Source organism: Hermetia illucens, chromosome 7 (assembly GCF_905115235.1).
Source record: "Hermetia illucens chromosome 7, iHerIll2.2.curated.20191125, whole genome shotgun sequence".
NCBI classification, from domain to species: Eukaryota; Metazoa; Arthropoda; class Insecta; order Diptera; family Stratiomyidae; genus Hermetia; species Hermetia illucens.
In genome coordinates, this window is record NC_051855.1 from 15,257,905 (window position 1) to 15,283,457 (window position 25,553).

General features: G+C 44.3%; 1 protein-coding gene across 22 annotated transcripts in view; it reads right to left on the reverse strand.

The window, feature by feature from the left end:
- Positions 1–13,124, reverse strand: part of LOC119660841 (calcium/calmodulin-dependent protein kinase type II alpha chain) — a 72,978-nt gene extending 59,854 nt beyond the window's left edge. For 17 of the 22 annotated variants that reach the window (XM_038069738.1, XM_038069737.1, XM_038069732.1 and 14 more), the window contains exons 1-2: positions 12,942–13,124; positions 9,950–10,211 (exon numbers count right to left, since the gene is read on the reverse strand). The gene's annotated coding sequence lies outside the window, so the exon portion shown is untranslated. Of the gene's footprint in view, positions 1–841; positions 1,701–9,949; positions 10,212–11,059; positions 11,314–11,870; positions 12,019–12,045; positions 12,179–12,941 lie in introns of those variants that run through there. The other 5 variants (XM_038069719.1, XM_038069716.1, XM_038069718.1 and 2 more) reach the window with 5 other exon arrangements.
- Between the last annotated feature and the right edge of the window lie 12,429 nt (positions 13,125–25,553).

Sequence of the window (25,553 nt, forward strand, 5' to 3'; positions counted from 1 at the left end):
CCATATCAAAATTTCTAGTATATCTTGGTCAGACACATATGATCCTCAACTAGTCCCCTACTCCGCATTTTGCGGACATTTCTGACGCAGATCTAGATACAGTGCGCGAAATTTGCTTAGTCGTACAGATTTTTTTTATCATTTGATGTTCTTATTCACCCTTGAAATCTATTGCATCCGAGGATTTCGAGATGAAAGTTGCAATTTTGACACAATTTGTGACGCGCTCAACTTATTTTTAGTGGCTTTTTTTTTTGAAAATGGCGTATCTTCATGTTTCCTGCAAATTTGATGTGAAAATGTCGCAGTTATCTCCCAATTTAAAGGAATTTTGTATCATTTTTTCCGATCTATTAATTCACCGGTTTTGAATGAATTGCTCTAACACACTTCAAGGCCCTGATCCAATATAGATTGTTGCGCCAACGATTATTATTATTAATGCACATGTGCACTCAACATATATGAAAGGCAGCCATGACATAAATGACATTTTGTGTGCCGGTACTTTACCGTTACTTTTTTGGGAAATATCCGTGTGCAGCTAAGCAAATTTCCCTCACTGTATCAATTTAAATTCATCAAATCTCAGCTGAGTGTACATGTGTGGGGTTTTTTTTTTTTATTGGACGCATTAAAAGCTTTGGTTACCCCACACGCTAGAAGCAAAGGTGGAACTTGGGCTCCGCAGTGCTCGATGTTTGTCTGGGCTAGATTTTGGCAGAATAACAGTGGCTGACTGGGCATTGGAATGAGTTGCGCGTCTTGACCACCACGAGGCCACTATAAGCTGGGAGGAACCCATGCATGATTTTTCCCCAAGTTGTTTTTATCTACTTACGATTTATTTTTAGTCGCAGCAGAGTCGAGCGTGGCGCGTGGGGTTGACTATTATGTGCGGAATTTGAATTTGAACTCACGCTCGGCTTGAGCACATCGAGACACTATGAGTAATCCATTCTCACGTCGTGCGTGCGAACCACTCTCACTCAATTACTTTTACGACGACCTCAAGCACGCCTTTCCGAGCACACTCAACCAGTTTTCTCTCTTATCACGTTTCCATTTTCGCGGCTATTTCTGTCACTAATGCAGCTTTTGTTATTGTTGTTATTATTGTTGCTGGCGCTGCTGTTGGCGACGCGTCTTCTCGGGAATCTGTTTACTATTGATCGCGGCGCGCACCCACATGCGGTAGGTGTGGGGAGACACTTTCGCTTGGCTCCACCGCCTCAGATTGCAGTTTTCCCGCCGGAACAGACTATGGTTTGCCCCAAAGGGGCTTAGGAAACCGGTTCGCAAAGGAAACTAAACCTAGCGACAGTAGAACGGTACCACAACCTAGACCGAAGCAATGGTGTTCCGTAACTGGGGGGTCGTTTTCGCGGAGAACGCGTGGCTCAGAAAAAAGTCGCGATTACCGGGAAAATCTGCGCGTCTTAGACGCCAACTCTTTAACTGTCGAATCAAGACTCCCTCAGTCGTGTTTCAGTTCTAAGAAAAACGTCTCACCGACACACTAGGCTAGGCTGACGCGCACTACATACTAGACTGTGATGGGCCCCCGGTAGCGCAGTATCTAGCTCCGTTCTGCATCGGTACAAATAATAGCTCTGACTATGCGACACGATGCTTTACACTTCCACTAGTTGCTATCCGGTCCTGCGGTCTACTACTGTACCAGTGGCTTGGTTTTTCTACCGCTAGCGAATTCAGCCGCCCGCTAGCCTAGCCCAACTTCCCTAAGCCCACTTTTCTGCGCTGCATTCATACACTACTGACCGGCAAACACTCGATCCGATATGTGTAATTGGAATTTCACACCACCTCAGTCATTGGAGCCCCTAATCAACCATAGAAAATTTTATTCAAACCTGCTATTCCTAAGCTTGAAACTTTGTCAGCACTAGTCCTGTAGGCAGGAAGATGTCCACTCTTGACCCTTAACTGGTTTCGATATTTCTAATTACATAGTTGGTATCGAAGGGCCAAAGTGACCCCAATTGAAAAAAGCAAGCAAATCTAACTTTTATTAACTTTATCTAGTTTTTAACAACTTTACTCGAACTCGTTCATCATATATCTACTTGAAACTTACAGTCTGTGATTTACTATTGCGCGTGGGGTCGATCGAGATTCCACGATACCAATTAAGAGTTAAGACTTAAGTCTACTGGTTCACTTAGGTCTTCTACAGAAGACGGAAAAAGTGTGGTCCAATGTGTAACATCATCATCTATAAATATGCAGATTGGATAGTAGCGACTTCCAAGAAATCCATGACTAACCGGGAAATCAATTTTGTGGAGGCATGCATCATCTAAGATGTGATTTAGCCGAGCTGAGTGCCTTCAAGTGAGGTACTCAAATCCAGTGTTATTGAAGTTTTTTTCTATTTGCCAGCAGTTGTTTGAAGACAACTCCGTGAAGTGGGGCTGTCAATTACCCCAGCTAAGAGATCAGTAGATCTAGAAGATACTATATGTGATTCGTTGAAAAAAAAACGGGTTGATGCCTTGAAAGTGAGCTCCGAGAAAAAAAGGGGGGAGGACTTCCCCGGGACCTTAGGAGGAAGAACCTATAAATGGTCATGGGCGCCTGTCGGGAAGGAAGGTCAGTAGAAACCTACAGAGAAAACAGCTACAGAAAAGTCACTCAGAACAAGGCCAAAAAAGACAGGTTGATTCCTATCCATGCCAGAGATAGGCTCTTTGAATCCACGGGATTTTACTCTAATACTGAATGGGCCTGACCTGAGGTAATGTGTCAAACGATTGCAGGCCAGAGTCCTAGACGCGGCAGGGGGTTCTTTTAGCCGGTAGTTTGTCTGAGACGTGTGCGTAAATGCATTTCGCCTCACTACCCGAAAAAAAAACACAACTCCGATTCTCTTTTTATTTCCGGGAACTAACTTACGCGCCTAAGGACTCCACAAAATCATATTAACTTCAAAGTCGGAATTGTATACCCTATCCTCATCTGTTTAGTTACGTTAATGTCCGTGACAGTCATAAATTCATGCAAGATTTGCCAGGATTCTATTAAATTTGCTTCCATTACTCCCTTGTGTATCTTTAGACCAACTCCAAAATGTTAACCTAGTCAGCATAGGTTGACGAAGAAAGGATCCTATGGCGCTCGGCAGCAGATAATCTGTCAGGTATCTTAGGGAATACTACCCCTACTTAATAAGGATACGCAGCGTTCTACGCGAATGCAAGGACAATGATTCAAATGTCACTTTCACCGCATATGTGCATGTTTGCGCATATACTTGTCCTTATTTGGATGTTCCATTCAACAACGAAACATTGCAGCCAAAATATGCGGAAATCACGAAATCTGCCCAGTAACCTGATGAGACCTCCATGAAATTGCTGAAAAAAAAAATTTTAACACCTGGTGATGGCCCAAGTTGTCTCACTCTATATAGAGACCCACTTTAATATCCATTCACATTGGACGAATATAATGGCAGCCAGAGAACCTATACAAACGAACAATTATCTCCATGTACGATATGAAAACCATGAACCCATCAGAGTCCTCCCAATACCCATTAGGAAAAGCGCATTGTACCCAAACAAAGCTCCAAAACTCTCCATTTCTCTAACCTGACCGCTGCATATAGTCCGCACTGCCCTCCCCTATGCGGTTTACTTATACACATATGCAGTGTATACTCATGTAGTTTCCCTACTCAATGCTTTCACCCCTTATACCCTTAGAGCGCATGCTGAGTACTTGCGCAAAGTGGAGAAAGAAGAAAAAAACAAAACAAATATTTCTAATTGGGGAAGGGATGAATAATGAGACGTCATAATCATCAGAGCATCCAATATTCACAGATTCATTTGTCCTTTTCATGGGAATCTACATTCCATATGCAAGGATAATGGTTGAAAATAATTTTAGTTTATTCGGTGAAAATGAGCCACCGTTTTTGGTGTATATATTAAAATATCAAGCCAATGCCCCTCCCCCTCTCTAATTTTTGGTATTTCCTTCAATGTAAATAACAAAGTCCTGTACAGGGGATCCTCAATGTGTTCTGCGCGTATGAAATTACAAAAACACTTGCATATTCCCTGCATGCCTATCACTTGTTGGCCACATTTCAGAACTCGGCTCCACATACATATCCTATTATAAGGCAAGCGGTTGAAAAAGAGATTTCGTCCTGCTTACATGCGCACCTTGTATCCTTCTGAAGAAGCAACTGGTAGGAGATTTGAGCGACATAAGCCAGAGCTTTCAAAATCTTGGAAGAAGTTAATTTAAGGGTCAAAAGGAATCGACAAGGACCTAGATAAGTAAGCAATCATGGAAGACTAATGGGAAGCAAGACAATATCCTCTTCTGGTTTTCAACCATGGCTCCCTCAACTGAACTAGGTTTACTTAGTTTAACAGGTTCCGTATGATGGTTAAAAGAGGCTAACCAGCCGACTCTTCTAACAAATAAATTCTTGGATAAACTAGAAATCTAAGCTGGAAGCTTTCTCGACGGTCTCACTCATCTAATCGTTAAAGCACAAATTATTGAGTGAGGAAAACCGTGCCAGAGTGGTCAAAGTACCTTGAGAATTTCCCGAAATACTATATGACCTACCCGAGCTCCAAACAACATTAAAGACACAAGGCAAGTTTTTTTCCAGTCCCTGGGCAAGCATGTTTCATCTGGCACCCAAGAAGGAGTTCTGGGGTCCCTGTGATGATTACCGACGCTTTAACAACGTCACTCTTCCTGACCGCTAACCGCTTCCGTTTGGCTTATACGAGTTTATGGGGATGACTTTCTGGGTAAACAATGCAGGCCAAAGTTTATACCGGTTGCTGAAGTTGCATCCAAGTCACCTAAATAAAGCACAGGATATCATCTGCGCTGTTTCTACGGGTGTTGTCCGGCAGTTCGCCCCACAATTGCTGCGCAGTCAAGTCCTGGAAGCTTTTTACGAGTTGTCGCCCCCGAGTCGTCGCGCAAGAATTGCAAGAAAGTTCGTATGGACTAGGATATGAGGATATGTATCTGTATCCCAAGCAACGTTCGAAGGTCGGCCATCGTAACAAAACCCAATTCATGCTATCCCGGTTCTGGACGCAAGATTTAACGCATTCACATGATATAGTGGGACCCCTAATGTCTGACAATAATAGACAGGTGGCCTGAAGCTGTCCCTTTGCGAGACCAATCGGTTCAATCGGTTTTGGTTCACCTCAGGTGATGACTACGGACCAGGGCACTAAATTCGAGCTAGTGGGACCGTGGGACCGTGGCACCGGTCGTTAAAGGCCAAAGTTATGTGCCAGGAGAAAAACCTTGCTTGGGTTGACTCACTTCCGACAGCCTTGCAGGGATTGTTCAGCAGCCACAAGCACCCGAGATGGTGTACGGGTCAATGTTGACACTACCGGGGGAATTCTTCAATTCAAGAAAGTAGAAAAGTTTACTCTTAATAAACACCAAATATTTTTAAAAAAACACCAAATACTCCTCCATGAAAAAAAGTACTGATTGAAAAAAAGGATAATCTGCTTATATCATAAGATAAATTCGATGTTTTTGGACCAAACAATTGTTTAATATAATTTCCAAATAACATCGAAATAATTTATTTAGGAGATTGCCTCGTTTTGTTATTTTTGACCTCTTTCTCAAAATGAAGAAGGAGAAGGCTCTGCAAAAAACCCAAAATATTGAAAAAAATATGAAATCGTAAAGCCCGGACACGCACCTTCCTAAAATTTAAGGACATCGTGAAATATTATGAATTTTTTTTCGTAAACCGTACTGGAAAGTTAAAAGAAAAAGGCGTTAAAAATCGTTTGGTAAAATATTGTCCACCGTGATTGCCAGAGGAGAATACCCACAGGGACTGGGCGAACCTGTAATCGATAAAGTTCCCTATTTAGTTGATGGACAAGGCTATACCGACAGCATGGTCAGCCAAGCAGGAAATTCCAAAAGGTTTTTTTTATTTTCAAAGAGTTTAGAACCAAGCTGACAATGAGGATCAATCAGAAGATTACCGAGCAATGTACTTTCCGTACACAAACTAAATGGAGACCTTTTTTCTCCTTAGGCACTATACATCAAGGGCTTATTGCAGAACCAAACGTACGAACTAATTGCAGTCGGAGACAAGCTGGAGAAATACACCAAATACAATTGAAAGTTACCCTAGCGCACCTTACTATCACCAAACAAACACTGCAGTCAATCTGTAGCCATACGGCGTAAAAATAGGGAGTTCAAAGAAGTTAGCGATCTGTCAACTCATTCAGTACATTTCTCAGTAAAATGGATCCAACAAAGAAGAAAGACGGACCATTATCGCTCCCGGTCAACCAGTTTGCACTCAAGATTTGGGTCGAAATTTGAAACTAAATGCTAGACCCCCAACTTGGCAGGCACAAGGAGCGTGCAGGGTATAATAGGAGTCGCACTCTGGAGAGAGAGTGCTTTATAAGTGTGGCCAGCGTCAGAACCTTTAGAGAAAAGATATTCTTATATTATAGTTTCCAAAAGAAAAGCAGGACTAGAAAAGCTTATTTGTCCGTTCTATTCTATTCCACTTCCCAAGGAAGGGGATCGTGTACAAAGACCGAACGAAAAACAAAGCGATTTAGACAGCCCGAAAGGGCCGAGATAATCAAAAAAGAAACTCAGTACTTAGATCAGGCCAATAGGGATTGTCATCAGATGTGAAGAATGTCATAGATAGAACGCAGTCCAGTCCTCAGGTAAGCAGATTTGAAGGGGTTTTCACTGAACACAATGCTTGGTGTAATGGTCAAAGGTCACTTTCCATGATTCACAACAAATGAAACAAATGAGGGTCGGGGCCCTACCCTAGGCGGTATTTGTTTGCCTCATGCAAATGCGACTGCAGACGCAAATCGGCACCAACTCCTGTTTCAGTTTTTTTTCCGGTCCGGCTAGGCTTCACGGACACTAGTTTATCTGTAAGTAATAGAGTTCACACCCTTTCGTAAAAGTAAATGCTCTTTTGTGTCATCCGGATACCAGCTTTCCACGGGACATTTAACAGTCTTTCCTCGGTAGTTAACCTCAGGATGCTTGTCGTTCTTTTATTGCATTTCTTGCCCACGCATGCAGTGAGTTATATCATTGTACGTTGAATTTAAGGGGAGGCCCCCTTACAAGAAAAAGGGCCATTTATATATAATCGCAAACACAACTAGAGTACGTCTGATGAGTTACATCTGCCCTGGACGAAACCGTCGGTCAACTTTTTTGGTAGTAACTCAAAAAAAAGGAGTCCGTGGACCACAAGAGAGGAAGCAAGTTACTTTCAAAGTGGTCCGATCCGTCATCAAGACTCAGACCTCCCAGCATCCTCAACAAAAAAAAAGATACTGATTGTCAAAAAAGTGAAGCGATGGCGGCTTTACGGTTTCTTACCAGGGCAGAGGCAAATCGTCAGACGCTGCCTCACCTCTGCCGCGAGGGGTCCGTGGACCAGGAAAGAGGGAGTAAGTTGCTTCCCATTTGCTCCGGTCCTGCATTAAGTTGATGCGGACTTAGGACCTCATCATTCCTAAAACGAATACTGATTGTGTTTTTCGATCCCAAAGGAGTCGATGCTAAAGACTAAAGAGTGAACATTCTAAAGAGTCTTTGTCGCGTGAGCGTTCACCGTTCCCATCTTTTAACCAAATTTCCTGTCAATCACTGCACCCCTTTCCGAGAACAATGCGTGTGATAGACAGAGAGACAGGCGGACAGGAAGACAGTAAACCGACACCCCGCATTCTTCGCGAGGTCAAGGCTGACACCTCGTTGATGGGTGTAAGTGAAAGTGTGAACCGTGTAAGGCGAACACAGAAAGGTGACTTACTGCTTGAATTTAAACCAGGCGAAAAGTTAGAAGACCTGCAGATGAAAATTGAGTCGTCATTGGGGGAAAAATAGGTTACATTGCTAAGGATTGTGATGAAAGCCCCAATTGTCGGTCTTGCAGGCAAATGAATGACATGAATACGGCCCGCATCCTAGGTAGCACAATGAGGTTCTTACGACTAAATTTGAACCATTGCCAAGCAGCTAAGGATTGAGATGAAAGCCCCAATTGTCGGTCTTGCAGGCAAATGAATGACATGAATACGGCCCGCATCCTAGGTAGCACAATGAGGTTCTTACGACTAAATTTGAACCATTGCCAAGCAGCTTGCGTATAGTATTGTATAGTACGTCTATTGTGCCCGGACATGCGGTATTTCAATGTCCGAGGTTCGCAGTTAAAAGAGCCACATTAGAAACTAAAATTGGGGAGCATTCCACTCCGGAAAACATGTTGGATCATATGTTGAAATCGATGGAGGTATAGACTACTGTCAAAAAAGTGATCGAAGTTATCCACATGAAGCTTAGACCGGAGGAAGTCAGCCGGAAAGAGGAACGAGCGAGAATCACGACCGCGGACACAAGTGCAGGATAAATTCTGATCCAGCCCCGCGACGTAATACCATACTGGAGTCCCGTGGGGAGAGTGGAAGAAGAAGCTGGATTTAGTGGGTAGGACCGTCTGGCAGGAGCCTACGGTAGGATAAATTCTGATCCAGCCCCGCGACGTAATACCATACTGGAGTCCCGTAGGGAGGGTGGAAGAAGAAGCTGGATTTAGTGGGTAGGACCATCTGGCAGGAGCCTACGGTAGCTTTTGAAGCTTTCCACCTTCAAAAAAAAAAACAAAAAAAAGACAGACAGTAAACCGATTTTAATAAAGTTTAATAAGAAGGGATCACATAAACAAAATGCAATTTATGTCCCTTGTGAGCGACACACAGGTTTAGTGCAGAGAGATGCCCGTGCAAGGATAATTCACTTGGAGATGTTGAAGATTCTCAAGTCAGGTCTTTTTTTCTGTTGTCTAAATTCACTTTCTGCCCTAGCAGCATTTTTTGCTTCCATTTCTATTCTTTTAGATATTTATTTATCAGAACCACAGTCTGTTGATTACGTATATTTGGCTCCGTATTTCCTTTCGTAGCATGGAGACATAAAAAGGCATAATGTTTGCCTCCTAGACTGAATGGAGCCGCATCCTGAATGTCACATGGTAAGAGACCCACATCGGAAGCCCATCCCCTCTACATGTATAATACTCCTTTTGATTCACATAATCCCTTGTAAGCTGCTCCTCTATTTCCATGTTCCACGCTTCCTTCATTCTATTGTATATTTATGAATATATATATATAGATCAACGAACGTCTTCTCAATCTAACTTTGGTGGAAATGACAGGATATTGTGTGGATTGTTGTTTGAGAATCCTAAATAGACAAAATAATATATAAAAGCAGAGAAGAGACAGGCGAACGATTCTTGATGACGACGAAAAAGGATCCAAACCATTGTAAAGTGGGGTTGTTGGCATGATTGGATTGTCACTTACGTTCTGTCTTTCAACTGTTAGAGAGTGCCACCCTGATGAATATGAAAAGGTAACGAAACAAAGGAGCAGGACGATATACATGCTCGAAAATCCTCTGTTTCGATTTTACTACTCACTACCCTCGTTTTTTTTTTTTTCTTTCGCTGAGTTTCCTCTACAACTAGTAAACTATCGCTAGCTCCATCAAGTCTAGGAGGAGCGAATACACTAGCAGTCCCTACAACAGAATTTCTCGTTCAACTTGTCTATATGGAAGGGTTATATTTATATTATCTCCTTTCACATTGTATAATAGTGAACGCTTGGATATTGTAAAATCGAACGGTTGTCCCAATTCCAGGGAGGGCGGTCGGGCAGACAGACTACCGGTTAGTTATCTTAAAATATCAAATGCCGGGCTGTTTTGGGTGATACAACCCAAAGGACTTGTTCATTGTTATGGTCTGAAATCTTATTCTCACGAAAAGGCAGTAATAAAGTCTCCAAAATTACTATCAATATACAATAACTAATCAAGCTAAGTGGCTTACCTTCAGAGCAAGATGCGTCCAGTTAAAAATTCAGATAAATATATATTTCAGCCAACTGTTCACAGATTTAAACACTCAGTTTAGCTAACACGATACCACCCGTCGTAAAAACAGATTAATGAGAAAAGTCACTTGCACACAGACACTGGTAAATTGTGTTTTTTTTTTGTTTGTTAGATTTCAATATCTTTTTCTTTTACGTGTTCCTTTTTAATTTTTTTTTTCTAAAATTTCACTTGTTTTTATCGCTATACGAGAATACCTTCAAAAAAAAAAAAAATAAAATAAAATAAATAAAAAAACAAAAGAAACTATTTTTTTCTCAAGAATAAGAGGAATATATATATATGTATATAAAATATACAATACAACGTTGCTTCGCTCAGGCGGCACAATTTTTCCACCACACTAACTTTTCCACTTTCCCTTCCTTTTCTATTTCTCTCCTGCACAGACACACGCACACACACACACACTATAGAAGCTCTGTTTTTCCCCCACTTGTGGAACTAGTATATTTTCGCAAAAAAAAAAAAATATGTATAATTTCAAAAATTTCCTCAGATACCTCGGAAAAGTCTGTCAAATTTCAAAAAGCGAGCGAATCAACATGACTGAACCGGAAAAAAAGGAAAATGGAAAGGCTTTCAGCTTTGATTTTTTTTTTGTTTTTTTTTGAGTTTTTTTTTGTGTTTATTACATTTTTTTTTATTTTGTTAATTTTTGCTTGGAAGGGCCAGCTTTCAGTGGAAACACAACAACCAGAGGTGAGGTGACAAATATTGGGTTCTTGTTTATTGTTCGTTTTTGTTATCTTTGTTGTTGTTCTATTGCTGCTGTTGAAAATCTAGCGCAACATTTTTACAAAAGAAAAATTTGGTACTGCGCGTGTTTGATATAGAGATATATCTCTATCTGCAGATATAGGCAAATGTATATATCTATACTTCGTCGTTGGCTTTTCTTCTCTGCGTTCGAATTTTCAATTTAATTTTCGTACGTTTTTTTTACACTTGTTCTTGTTTGTTAAGGTGGGGAAAACTTCAGAGAGGATGTGGAGAGAAGGACGACATTAAATTGTAGAACAAGGAGGAGTAGAAGGATACTTACTCGGCTGCACTTTGAAAGATTTGGATTCTAAAATTTTTCAAAGATGATTTCACACATTATCATCTTTTGTTCGCTCTCATAAATATCTTTTATTGGTTGCAGCATCTTTTCTAGCCCCCTTGAGTTCCAATTCATTGTTCTTCTCATCACAAAAGTTAAAAATTAACCAAAATAGAACAAAAACAATTCAAAGCTCCCGCTTTATTAATTTCGACACAAATTCCCTTTTGTCCCGGGGAGAGCCACTACAAAACGTTTAATTATCACCGCAGGATTCCTATTCAAAAGAAATAAACTTAAACAACAGCAACCGCGACGTGTATCACCAACAAAACTATATAAAGTGCACGATTTTCTCCTACTTTTCATCTGTGAGAAAATCCCACAATGTGCAAGAGGAATCTTCTATTAAAACCACACTAAAGACCTTTAAATTTAATCCGAGAGATGAACTGACGAAGTAAAGACAATCAAAGCCGAACACAAGAAGCTTTCTGGCCGCATGAAAACTAAACAAAACTTTCCCAGATTTTTCTTCTAGTTCTCACAATCAAACAGGAAATCCATCCTCACAACAAAAAACAAACGCGGATACGCCGACAATGAATCTTTGAATAATGTCAAGAAAAAAATAGATTTTGACTCCGACCTATTCCGTACTAGCCGAATTTTAGCGCGGAAAATCTTTCGAAATTGAAAATTCAGTCGGGAAGAAAAACTTCAGCTTTGCGGTGCGCTGCAATTATTATTCCAATGTCCTGATATGTCCTATACTAGCCCAGACAACATGACAATAATTCAAAAGTCCTACCTCAATCGTATGTTCCAATCTGGAAGTTTTTAAATTTCAAACCCAACGACTTTTCCCCCAAAAAAAAAACAACCCGAAATATATACAGGAAAATTCGTAGAGTTGAAGTTCAAATTCCGGCTTAAAAATGCTATACGATAACCGGAGGTCGACACTCCAAAAGAATTCCACTCACAGCATTCCTTACGACCGGAGGAGCACCAGTAGCAGCAGCAGAAATCGTCAGCCAGCACGGTGGCTCCACAAGCAGTAGTAGCGCACCAAGCAAGAAACTGAAGCTGTTCTATTGTTGGTAATTCACGCCCTCCGCCCCCTCACCATTCTACTGTCATGCTTGCACACCACGCAAACGATTTTTCACTTCCCATCGGGCGGAGGAGAAAGGAAGTCGGGGAAGAACGCTCAGGAGAGGGATCATCTTTTTTTTTTTTTCCTCACATTTTTCCTCGATAAACTTCTCAGAATATTTTGGATAGCGTGTGTACATCAGAAGGCTACCGAGAACAAGCTGCGAGAATTTAAGGAAAAGCCCCCAACCGAATTTACATACTTTACTATATATCTCCCTAGCACTGTACATGTGTGTCTGTGTAGGAAAAGCCGCGGTTCGGAAAACTCAACTGAAAACTTTAGGCGCGGGCTAGAGAAAACATAGCATACGGTATAAAAAGCAACCTATGGATGACCAACAGAAACACCAGAAACAAGAAGAATTTTCCCAATCAAATCTTATCCTTTTCCTTTCATTTCCGTGGGTCCAAAAAATCTGTCAATTTTCCGTTCGTCGCGTATCTCTAAAGCACAATAACACACCACTTGAAGACGACAGTCCCGGTATCCAGCGAATTTACATCTTTTTCCATTCAGAGCTTACGCTTCCTTCGTAGAAATCCAAAAAAAAAAAAAAAATCCACTTCTTTTTTGTGCTGTCCCTACTAGACTTTGTGGCAGATAATCACGAGGATCACAGGCTGGACCATTAAAGATTCCTTGAATACGTCAGGACACCCGATTTTCTAGGTCTATTTTTCTATTTATATTCGCTTCGTCTAGAGTCCAGGCTAGAATTACCAATTTTACAAATGAAAATTCCTCCTAGATACAAGTATCCGCTACGAATTCGATATCGATCCCTCTACTATAAACTTTTATCTTGAGTTTTCTTTGGACTATATGAAAAAATTTAAATTTTTTCCTGGCCGAACTATGCCTGATTTGACACTACGTACAAGTGAAATACTCAACCGTACACACTATACTAAAAGGATATCCATTCGGAAAAATTCTATCTTTTTTTTTTTCCTTTTTATCTTTTTCTCTCTCTACCTCTCTGTCTCTGCTCTATCTGCTATTCAGTGCCAGTACTCTCTTCAAGTTTGTCTCGGAATTGCGTCCGTTGGGTGGTGGTTTGCTTAGAATTTTCTCACTCATTTTCCAATGCTTTTCCACAATTTGGAATACGAGTATCGGGTGGATATGCGCAAAGTGGGTTTTTCGCCTAGTCTAGTAGCAGCAGCCCCGCAATCACAAGTTCCCCTCAATTGATTTATATGTAGATGTCTGGGTCATATATAGGGGCGCTAGGATTAGCACACTCAACGATAAAATGGGAGAATTAGACTCAACTTCCTACTAAAGTTTAAGTTAATAACTCAGATCTGCAACCAAAAAAAAACTGTTTGGTTCTGGATGTTCTGAAAACGAAAATGAGATGAAAAAATCTCTGGAACGTCAGGATTTTTCACAAAATGCAATTTCAGATTTGGCCATTTTCTCTTGTCTAAGCCAAAAGATGATGACAGATATTGTACATCATCATCATCATCATCAACGGCGCAACAACCGGTATCCGGTCTAGGCCTGCCTTAATAAGGAACTCCAGACATCCCGGTTTTGCGCCGAGGTCCACCAATTCGATATCCCTAAAAGCTGTCTGGCGTCCTGACCCACGCCATCGCTCCATCTTAGGCAGGGTCTGCCTCGTCTTCTTTTCCTACCATAGATATTGCCCTTATAGACTTTCCGGGTGGGATCATCTTCATCCATACGAATTAAGTGACCCGCCCACCGTAACCTATTGAGCCGGATTTTATCCACAACCGGACGGTCATGGTATCGCTCATAGATTTCGTCATTGTGTAGGCTACGAAATCGTCCATCCTCATGTAGGGGGCCAAAAATTCTTCGCAGGATTCTTCTCTCGAACGTGGGCAAGAGTTCGCAATTTTTCTTGCTAAGAACCCAAGCTTCCGAGGAATACATGAGGACTGGCAAGATCATAGTCTTGTACAGTAAGAGCTTTGACCCTATGGTGAGACGTTTCGAGCGGAACAGTCTTTGTAAGCTGAAATAGGCTCTGTTGGCTGACAACAACCGTGCGCGGATTTCATTATCGTAGTTGTTATTGGTTGTGATTTTCGACCCTAGATAGGAGAAATTGTCAACGGTCTCAAAGTTGTATTCTCCTATCCTTATTCTTCTTCGTGTTTGTGTTTGACCAGTGCGGTTTGATGTTGTTGGGTGATTCGTCTTCGGTGCTGACGTTACCACCATATATTTTGTCTTGTCTTCATTGATGTGCAGCCCAAGATCTCGCACCAATCGCCGCTTGCTCGATCTGGATGAAGGCAGTTTGTACGTCTTGGGTGGTTTTTCCCATGATGTCGATATCGTCAGCATAGGCCAGTAGTTGGGTGAACTTGAAGAGGATCGTACCTCTTGCATTCACCTCAGCATCACGGATCACTTTCTCGAGGGCCAGGTCAAAGAGGACGCATCAAAGCGCATCCCCTTGTCGTAGACCGTTGTTGATGTCGAATGGTCTTGAGAGTGATTCTGCTGCTTTTATCTGGCCTCGCACATTCGTCAGGGTCAGCCTAGTCAGTCTTATTAATTTCGTCGGGATACCGAATTCTCTCATAGCCGTGTACAGTTTTACCCTGGCTATGCTATCATAGGCGGCTTTAAAGTCGATGAACAGATGGTGCAACTGTTGTCCATATTCCAACAGTTTTTCCATCGCCTTTCCATGCCGTCATTTGGCTGGACAAAAACTTGCCTTCCCCTATTTTCGTGGTGAGGGAACAGAGTGGTAACAATCTGTTTCAGGAGGCGCGGACAGGTCACCTGGGGTGATTTCCGCAGCCTTTTCATCACCACTCTGTAAGCCTCGCCCCAAGGGTTTATGTCGGCATGGTCGCACAGCTGTTTGAAGCAGTTCTTTTTGCTCCTCCGAATGGCTTCCTTTAGGCGGCCACGCAATTGCTTGTGTGCCTCCTCTCGACCGTCGCCACCGGGTTTTCCCCTGAGCCTCTGGCAAAGCCTCCTTGCCCGAAAACATGCGGCTCGCAAACTTGCGATTTCATTGTTCCACCAGTAGTTGGGTTGCCTACAGGGGAGCAATCGCCTTCTGGGCATAGTAGCATCGCATGCTTCCGTCACCCATCGAGTGATCTGGGTGGCTTTCTCTCCAGCCGTACCATTCAGGGATATGTCGGATTTGAGCACCGCGGAAAACGTGTCCCCCTCGAACGCTTTCACTGTCCAGCCAAGCATACCACCCGGCATTTTGCGAAAACTCTGTTTCGAGCTCGATCCGCCTTTGATCTCTATGCAGATTGCCTGGTGGTCGCTGTGAGTATAGTCCTCACTGACATGCCGAGCGATTCTACTGGCTAAAGTGGCACTCACGTATGTCAGGTCCACTATAGACCCCAGGCCCCTTCCCCGGAAAGTGTACGAAGACCCAACATTCGCCAGTACCACGTCCAGCTCCGCGAATGCTTCGAGGAGAACACGTCCCCTCACATTAGTTACCCGGCTGCCCCATTCAAGAGCCCACGCATTGAAATCGCCTCCTATTATGATCGGCCAACGTCCTCTTGCATCCAAAACAAGAGCAGCAAGCATCCGCTCATACTCGACGAATGTAGCGCTGGGTGGAGCATAGCAGCTGTAGATGTGGATGCCCTTCACCTTCGCTCTGATGAAGCCCTCCTCCGGGTGCTCCATTATTTCCTGGAAGGCTTGTTCTCCACAAGTCCACAGCGCTGCTTGGCCCGTTTGGTCTTTGACCCAAACGCTACCACCGCGGTTTCGGTATGGTTCACTTAGTATGGCCACATCGATGTTTTTCTCGCGGATGGTTTGCGCGAGTAGATCCTGCGCCGCCTCGCAGTTGTTGAGGTTGATTTGTATCAACCCCATCTGCGATTTGTGCTAAGGGCTCTCCTGTATTCCGGGCACCTGCTGCTGCCCGCAATGTGCCGATGGTCCACACCCTCCTTTCCTTTGCACAGTAGACAATTTGGGTCAGCTCCGCAGTCCTTGCTGATATGGCCTTCCACTCCGCATCTCCTGCATTGCTTTGACCTGTCATTTGGGTTAGTGCATGCCTTCGCAATGTGACCAAAGCCAAGGCATCTAAAGCACCGTTTTAACGCCACCTGTTCCCCAAGGCGACACATTACCCAGCCTATTCTCACTCTCCCTGCTGCTAACAGTTTGAGTGCGTTCTCCACTGGTAGGCTGATGATGGCGGTTTGTGTTCCCCCATAGGCTTTCCTTAGCGTTTTCACCGCTGACTCTTGTAGTCCGGTAAGATCGAACTGTTTCTCCAACGCTTCGCAAACCTCCTCCTTCGTCGTGATTTCATCTATATCTTTGCAGATTATAGTGATCTTCGGCCTGCTAGCTCTTATGTCGGCTTCCTGTCCTAAAGTCTTCCCGATTTGGCTCAAGAATTTGTCCCGTGATACCTCTATAATTGCTGCACTGTGTGATATCTCCCTTTTTATGTATGAGACAGATTATGCCTCGTTGCCAATCGTCAGGCATTGATTTGCTGTCCCATACCTTGAGCACAAGTTGATGAACCACTTGGTGTAACTGGTCGCCTCCATATTTAACCAATTCGGCTGTAATTCCATCGGCTCCTGGCGACTTACCTATGATTTTTTAGCCGATGAATTGCACGGACTGTTTCTCCTAAACTTGGTGGTGGCAGTATTTGTCCGTCGTCTTCAGTTGGCGGGACCTCCAACTCGCCGATGTTCTGGTTGTTTAGTAGCTCATCAAAGTACTCAACCCATCGCTCTAATTGTACACCTGTGACTTATTGAACACCTGCCATCCGGCCCCTCCAGCGGTCGAGCTCTATCTTCCTTACAAGGAGAAGACCCTGAACGTAATGGGCAACACGGCTCCGCCTTTCAGCGCTTCTCAGCATCTTTTCGACAATGTTATCTGGAGAGAGATACCCTGTGGGTAAATGGAGCTGCTGACAAATCCCATCCCATCTTCAACAAGAAAAAAAGTGTGATGGGTGTTGTCGACAACTACATTGAAAAACACACAATCCGGAGATCGTGCCTTTCCAATCTTGTGCAGGTAAGACTGAAAACCTCCCAGTTAAGAACTGGGTAAGAAAATAGTCAGTCTCACCATGCTTCCGATTCAGCCATGCAGTCGATCTGCCTCTAGTTTCATTTTTCCAAGAGAATTGCCGCTCATCTAGGGTTCGTTGACGTTTTTTTACGAGCAACCACCTTCCTTGACCCTTCTGCCTTGTGCTTGTAAATGGCTTCACGCTCTTTACCAAGAAGGGCAATGAGGATTACTCCCGCGATCACCATAAAAGTTGGTTCAGAGACAATGCAGTACATAGACGCCACGTGTAAAGCTCCCCGTCTCTGTACTTTCGCGAGGCACTTACGATATACCTTCTTGCCAAGAGCGTCCACCCATATGCCATATCTCCATCGTAGAGCAGGACAGACCCCGTTGAACTCACCAGAAGACGACGCCTGCCTGGACATAAGACCCCTGATATTTGCCATTAGCCTACTTAACGTCGAAACTCCAGCTGCAGCCTTGTTCGCTGCTGCTTTGTTTTGCTCATCTTTGAGTCAAGAGTCAACCCAAGGTAATGAACCCGCCGAACGATATGGGACGCAGGAGATAAGCCTCCGGTAGCGCGTATCGCTTCAGCGAGTCTACTTCTGATGGGCTTTTCGGGGGGCTCGCCTTTTCCTTTGTTGATCACCGCAAGCCAAAAGATATGCCTCTAACTTGGAAACCTGAATTGGTTGTTAGATGATTACGATGTTTTTGGACTCCAGCGAAACATGAAAACCTGGTCTTTCCTACTTGATCCTTAATCTAATCCATAGGTTTTCCTATCTCCACGTTCTCCTTTATCATTTTGCTCCTGATTGTACTGGAATAACATTTCACGAAACCTAATATGAAAGGAAGCCTTGTTAGCATGGGAGGATCATGAAGGAATTGATGCGCGTAAGAAATACTTTTGACTTTTCCCCCGTCGGCAGATACATTCTCCTCAGATTCTGACCCTCCACTTTAGTGGGCATGCTCATCGAATTGGGAAAATGCGGGCTCGTAATTTTTCCCTAACAATGCTACTGGGATTGTTGTTGCTACCATCGATGCTGCTGTTGCTTCTTTCTTCTGTCACTTGCATGCATTGTCATCCCCCGGCAATCAACCCCATTTGCGGAGCAATACACATCAATTGTTGTTGGGGAAGTGTGGTATCTTCACGTGACTTAAATGTATATGTATTTTTCTTAGGGAGAGGGAACCGAAATTTCGTTTTCCCACTTATTCTTCGGTTGACTTTATTCCTCCCTTACAGAGTTCCATTAGCTTTTCTAGTTTTGTAGCAAGCAGGAATCGTCCCTGGAGTAGCTGCAGTTCTTATATTATATGAACAGCTTTTCTGTTTTCCGAAAAGCTCCGGTGTGGTAGATGACACTAATAAGCCACATTTCTTTTTTTATTTTTGAATTTCAGAGGGTGCAATAACGTCAAACTTAGTCGAGCCAGAAAGACGACATGAACGGATGAGGGAAAGGGGAAACTCCAGGGTTTGTTAAATTCTGATCTCTCTTGGTGGCAGTTCCCGCGGCAGGTCGACCAAGAAAGATGCACTTTCTGTTGTTAAAAACAAAAATGATCTTGTTGAGTTCATAGAAAAGATATACATGCATGCACATATGTATATATCCCTCAAAATTGACTAATCTTAATTTTTATCTTCGTCCTTGATTGGGCTGGCAAAAAACTGCAAGAATAACCTCAATCAATTGTAATAGATCCGTTTGTAAAATAAAAAGATACTCGCATCTGATAATAAAAAATGGTACGCACCGAGACCACCCCCCCCCCCCCCCGCCTCTCTTCCACAAAGTTGTCCCAACTGAATCAGCATAGCATTGTCCAAAGAAAGCGTTCATTACAATTGAATCAAAGTTTCACAATACGACATGGATGAAAGGTGGAGGTTGTAACAATAGATATTCTTTCCATATCTGCTATTTTCAGCACCCCCTTCCCCCAAACTTATCTTTTTCCAACCACTCGCGACGACATAACTTAAATGTGGATTTGATTTCACCACACACAGTATGCAGTACTTTACATTCAGTGTCGACTTTTATCATCGTCCTCCGCCTCTCGATGTCCTAGAATATTTAAGCCAACCTTTCTTTTCCTTGACCTGGTCACTATAGGGACTACCTGAGTCCTGGCGTGTATACGAAATAACAACGTAAAAAAGGGGGGGGGGGTATACCAGGTATACCAGGAAGAATGAGGAGACTAGCGTATGTGAGTCCTGTTTATGTGAAGCGCACTAAATTCCATTTCGTCTAGTGAACATCATACCTTGCCGGTCTTTGGCTTCATTTGTTGGTTTATTTTTCGTTTATTTTCCATATAAGAGATTGGAGGATTGTATCAGGTAAGGAATGGTGTATATGTGTTAGCTTCTCAGTTGTTAGTTCAATGCTGTTGAGTTATCCTTCGGAAAGAGATATGGAAATGTGGAAATTGTGCACTCCTTTTGCGTTCATTTGTACATCAGGTTGTTGATTGGGGACTGCAAATGTCGCCTTTTTCGTTTCTTTTCCGTCTTTCGCACTCACTGTTTCGTAACAAGTTTTAGGTTTAATCTCTTCTATCTACCTTGCTATTACCTTCCTTTTTGAAGGAAACTGATTAGAGCAGAGAACTAGGTGCATTGGAAAGATGACCACGTAAATCCTTAATCTTAAACCTTTATCGAAATGGAATCTGATTTTTGGACGAGGATAAGTTGTCTAGTCCTAAAAAAAAACCCCGCTACAAAATAACACTTCCGATTTTGGTGTCGAAATCTCTAACTCCACCTCCAAAAAGATACCTCAACTTCCGAGGTGGTAGCAGACAGACCATGATTCCCTGGACAATGGAACCAAATCAAACCAACAGGTCGATATACCTTATCAACAAAATTGCCAAATACAATAGAGGTGTGTCGCACAGGTACTACTTGTGTGATCGAGGCATACCAGGCCCTTTGCGATTCTTCGATAATTCCCAAACCGTCCGATTAGTCTCAGCATAGAGGAACCTCTCGATGGTGGAAGGGATTGCAAAGTACTTAATCAAGGGGGAGACCATTTCACCCAAGACGGTGACATCCGCATATGTTGGAATTATTGAGAATCACTGATTGCCCGTTGTAAAACCTCAAACGAGGAGTGTAACACTTTGGAACTTGTCTCGTTAACCCGGATACTCAGAATTCCTGTACTATCGTAACTATAGATAAAATGGCCTCAAGACCGAAGGTTCAAAATGTTTAAAGTCAAATAACTTAGCCATGTTGTTTATATAGCGTGCTGCTTCCAGATAAAGGAGGAGAATTTGAGACGACGTTCTTTCTATTATCTTCAGTAAAACAAATATAAAATGCTGATATCAAGGAAAAAGCTAAATGGAAATTGCTCCATTATGCTAAATCCTACCTGACTTCTCTTGGTGACAGATGCAGCGACAGGTCGACCAAGAAAACCCATTCTCCATGTTCTTAAAACCCGAAAATGATAGTGTTGAGTGAAATGCCTCGGTACAAAGCTACAGCGTTAATCCTGCCGGTCAAGTTATAAAATTGACAAGCGTTCTTGAGGCATGGACGGCATTTTTTTTTTTTTTTTTTTTTTTATGGATGGAGGTGGAAATCTTAGAAAGACACTGCTGCGCCAGGTTGCAGCAGTGTGTGGGATTCACACCCACTAAAACCACCCCCACTCTTCCGCCCCTCCCCGCGGGACCACCGTGAAGTATTACTTCGCGGGGGAGGCTCTGGTTCGCTATACTAGCTCGTCCATGTCACGTCTCCGTCGCGCCGCCTTCCGAGCTGGATCCAACTCCAGGAGTTTTGTCTGCACCACGGCTACTGCACACCTGCTGTCACAATGTACTCCTTCGGCCCGTCGTCCGTCTCGTACCAGAGAAGTCTATCCGAAAAGTAACTCTCCATGAGCCGAGCCAAGTAGCTAGGAACACCCAGTTTGGCCAAAGCGCCCTTAATCCAGCCCCAGTTGGCTGAGTTAAAAGCATTTTTGACGTCCAGCGTCACCAGAGCACAGAATTTGCCCATGGCCATTGCATTTCGAGCCAATTCCACGACCTTTGCTACTGCATCGACCGTAGAACGGGCTCGCCGAAACCCATATTGCCGCTCTGAAAGACCACCCGCAAGCTCGATGAACGGGAGCAGCCTGTTGTATATCACCCTCTCCAACATCTTCCCCATGGTGTCTAAGAGACAAATAGGGCGATATGAAGAGGGCACGCCGGGTGGTTTTCGGGGCTTCGGTAGCAAGACCAGCTTCTGCCTCTTCCACTGGGCGGGAAACACTCCTTCCGCCATGCACGATTCGAATGTGCTTGCGAACCACCTTGGTCTGGTCTTGACCACCACCTTCAGAGCCCTGTTCGGAATTCCGTCCAATCCCGGAGCCTTGCTGTCCCCAATACGTCTGCAGATTTCCCAAAGTTCCTCTTCGGTAACATCAGGGATCGAGAAGACGTCCTGCTGAGCTGCCAGTTGGGGTCCTCTTTCGTCCTGCTCCTGCTGTGGGAAAAGAGTTGCAATTATTTGCAACAAGAGCCGTGGGCATGTCACCTGAGGTGATCCGCCCGCGGATCTTGTTCATTACAACTTGGTAGACTGTACCCCACGGATTCGTATTAGCCTCCATGCAGAGCTTCTGGTAGCATTCCCGCTTGCTTCTCCGAATGGCCTTCTTAAGGTTGCTTCGCAGATCCCTGTATTCCTCCTCACGCTCCTGGTGCTCCGGCCTTCCCCTTGTCCTGTGGGAAAGTTTCCTCGCTCGGATACAAGAGGATCTCAAGGCAGCGATCTCCGTGTTCCACCAGTAGTTTGGCCTCTTGCCGTGGTGCAAACGTCGTCGTGGCATCGTAGCGTCGCATGCTTCGGTTACACGCTGAGACAGCTGTGTGACCCTTTCCACCGCTGTTCCATCCGGATCATGGGCTCCCTCCAATGCGGCCAGGAATGTCTCCTCGTCGAAAGCTCCAATAGACCAGCAAACCGCCCTAGCCTTTCCACCTCCAGAACGTCGTTGACTGCTTCCCCAGTTCCCAATGCGGAGGAAGATGGCCTGGTGGTCACTGTGGGTGTAGTGCTCACTCACTTGCCAAGCCATCCCCCTCACCAGTGAAGTGCTAACAAATGTCAGGTCAACGATCGAACCCGACCCTCTTCCTCGAAAGGTGGGCACGCATCCAACGTTGGCCAGCACGATGTCCAGCTCCGCAAATGACTCCAACAGAATTTGACCTCTGGTGTTCGTCGATCGGCTTCCCCACTCCAGGCCCCACGCGTTGAAATTGCCCGCAATGATTTTAGGGCTGCGGTCTCTAGCATCCAACACCAGACTGTCTAACATCTCCTCATATTGTGCTAAGGTTGCACTAGGAGGAGCGTAGCAACTATAAATATGGACACCGTTGACCTTCGTCCTTATAAAACCGGCTGCCGGGGGGCCATGACTTCCTGAATGGCCTGTCTTCCGCACGCCCAGATTGCGGCGTTGCCAGACGCATCCACCGCCCAAGTCGCACCGCCGTAGTTTCTGTACGGCTCGCAAATAACCGCGACATCGACATTCGACTCTCGAATGGTTTGTGAGAGCAGGTCCTGAGCTGCCTCACAGTGATTGAGATTGATTTGTGTCAATCTCATTTGCCTGTGCGGTTCAGCTCCCTCCTATATATCGGACATCTGCTGCTTCCCGCAATATGCCGGCCGTCCACGCCCTCTTTCCCACTACATAACATACACCATGGATCTCCGGTGCAATCTTTGATGAGGTGGCCCTCTTCCCCACACTTCCGGCAACTCCTCGACCTATCATGCTGGCTAATGCATGCCGCCGCAAAATGGCCGAAATCGAGGCATCTGAAGCATCTCTTTAGAGAGATTTGCTCCCTGAGCCTGCACACGACCCAACCTACTCTTACCTTGCCCGCGATAATTAACTTAATAGCTGATTCCGCCGGCAAACTAATAATAGCGGTCTGTGTGCCACCATATGCCTTCTTCATCCTACTTATGGCACTCTGGTCTATATCACCAAGGTTGAACTGTTGCTTCAGCGCAGCACAGATGTCCTCCCGTGAGGTGACTTCATCTAGGTCCTTGCATTCGACCACTATCTCCTGTTTCCGAGCTCTTACCTCAGCTTCCTCTCCAAGTACACTTTCCACCTTCCCGCGGAAGTTATCGGCCGACTTGTCGGCGGATTTACTTAACTCCAGCATCAAATCCCCTCTCTGTGTTCGCCTGATACGGCTCACACTATCCCCCAACTCCTTCAATTCCGGGTCTGACTTCACCTTTCGGAGCATGTCGACATAGGACATATTTCCCTTCTTGGAAATAATTATTATTTCCAGGCGGAGCATCTTTTTGTCCTTTTTCCTCTTGTTGCTCACCTTAGTCCATTGTTCGGGCCTCCGGGCGTTGGTTTCTTCCAATTTTGTAGGTGTTGTGGCTGCAATCGTGAGATTACCGACTTTCGCGGGTACTCTCGCCGGCTCCGCCTTCTTTGGTGAAGAGGCTTTTTTCTTCTTCGGGACTTGCTGTAGTCCAAGAGGCTCGCTGGTACCGTCTCTAGACCGTTTTCTTGTCTTCCCACCTGCTTTATCACGGGGAGGCGTCACCTGCGTTTCCCTTGTGACCTCGGTACAAAGCTACAGCGTTAACCCTGCCGGTCAAATTATAAAATTGACAAGCGTTCTTGAGGCATGGACGGCATCAAGACGTAAGTAAATGATATATGATTGCCTCTCACCTCTTGATGGGGTGCGATTACCGGAAATGCTTTTGAGCTACCCCCACGATTTCTCGACTTAATCTATGACCTATCCACAGCCACTTCCTTCTTCCTATCATATCGCATAAGAGTGCCAAGCCTGTGCGCCGATAAAGTTCAAAATCGGCAGTTCCAAAGAGGCAAATTTTGAGCATAGTGGCTTCTCTATACGATCCGATCGGATGGCTGCTCCTTGTCATCATGAAATCGAACTTTAGCAAGAAGGGTACGATTGGGATGAGAAGATCGCGGCGAGCACGCAGATATACAGTTCGAGAAGGTGTTTTTTTGTCTGGATCATCTGAATCAAGTGTGGGTTCCGAGGTGAACTGGATATGGATATGGAAATCTAGACAACATCATGGAGCTGGTGGGATTCAGCGATGCCTCAGGAGACGGGTATGCTGCAGAAATTTCCACCATTCCAAATTTAGAGCTAGAAAGTGTGGTGTTACTGACGGGGCTATATCGGAGCCTGGGGGACATCTCCATTAGATTCGTAGCCTACACTGACTCCGAGATAGCTCTTGCGTGGATCCGGAATCAGAAGGATTTGCAAAATAAAATGCTGAAACGCAGAGTCGTGGCGATTCGCAAAGCCCTTGACCCCGCCGAAATTTATCATGTGCGGTCCAGGTCGAATCCGGCCGACTGCGCTTACAGAGGAATGGATCCGTGAAAATTTGTGGGACATAACCCGTGGTTCTTTGGTCGCCCTTTTCTAAGGGGAGAACTCCCAATGACTCCTATCATCTCAAGGGTCGTTGAAAAGACTGGTGAATACCATTGCCAAGTGCTTTAGGTGGAAGTCTGAGGCAACCAGACCCTTTTCAGCATTAGAACTGCAGCAGGCCGAATATGCGGTAATAAGGTGCCCGCAAAACGTACTGGTTGATGGGCAGATCGAGAGAGTGGAGAAGTTGCATTGACTGAGCAATCTTGATCCCTTTATAGATGAACTCTGCGGGCTCCTTCGATTGGGAGGACGTTTGAGTCAGCCCAAAATCCCTTATGAACAGAAGCACCCCATCATTATAGGCAAGTGTCATTTATCACACCACTTCATCCGGCAAATACATGAGAAAAATGACCATTGTGGAGCACTGAGGAACACCGTCGTCGCAATTAAGGAAATACCCGGTAACAGGTACAATCTCGAGACCTCTGAGAATCAACCCTTCTAATCAAATGAGGCACATGAGTATCCCATATATAGGGAACAGTTCCTTTTCAACATTTAGACATGAACACCTAAAACATAATACCCTACCCCAAGGCAAGTATCGTTATTCCGGCCAATAATAGAAATAGAACGTAGCCCGACTCAGACATGAAATTGCGTTAATAGCGGAATAAAAATTTAAGTCTTCTCCCATTCAAAATTTTCCACTTAACCAGGAAAACCCTAAGCCGGGAGGCATTCAAGTATAAGTACACTAAGTAATATAGTGGTTGGAGCAATAAACGGAGAGGGACGCACGCGATATGAACTCAC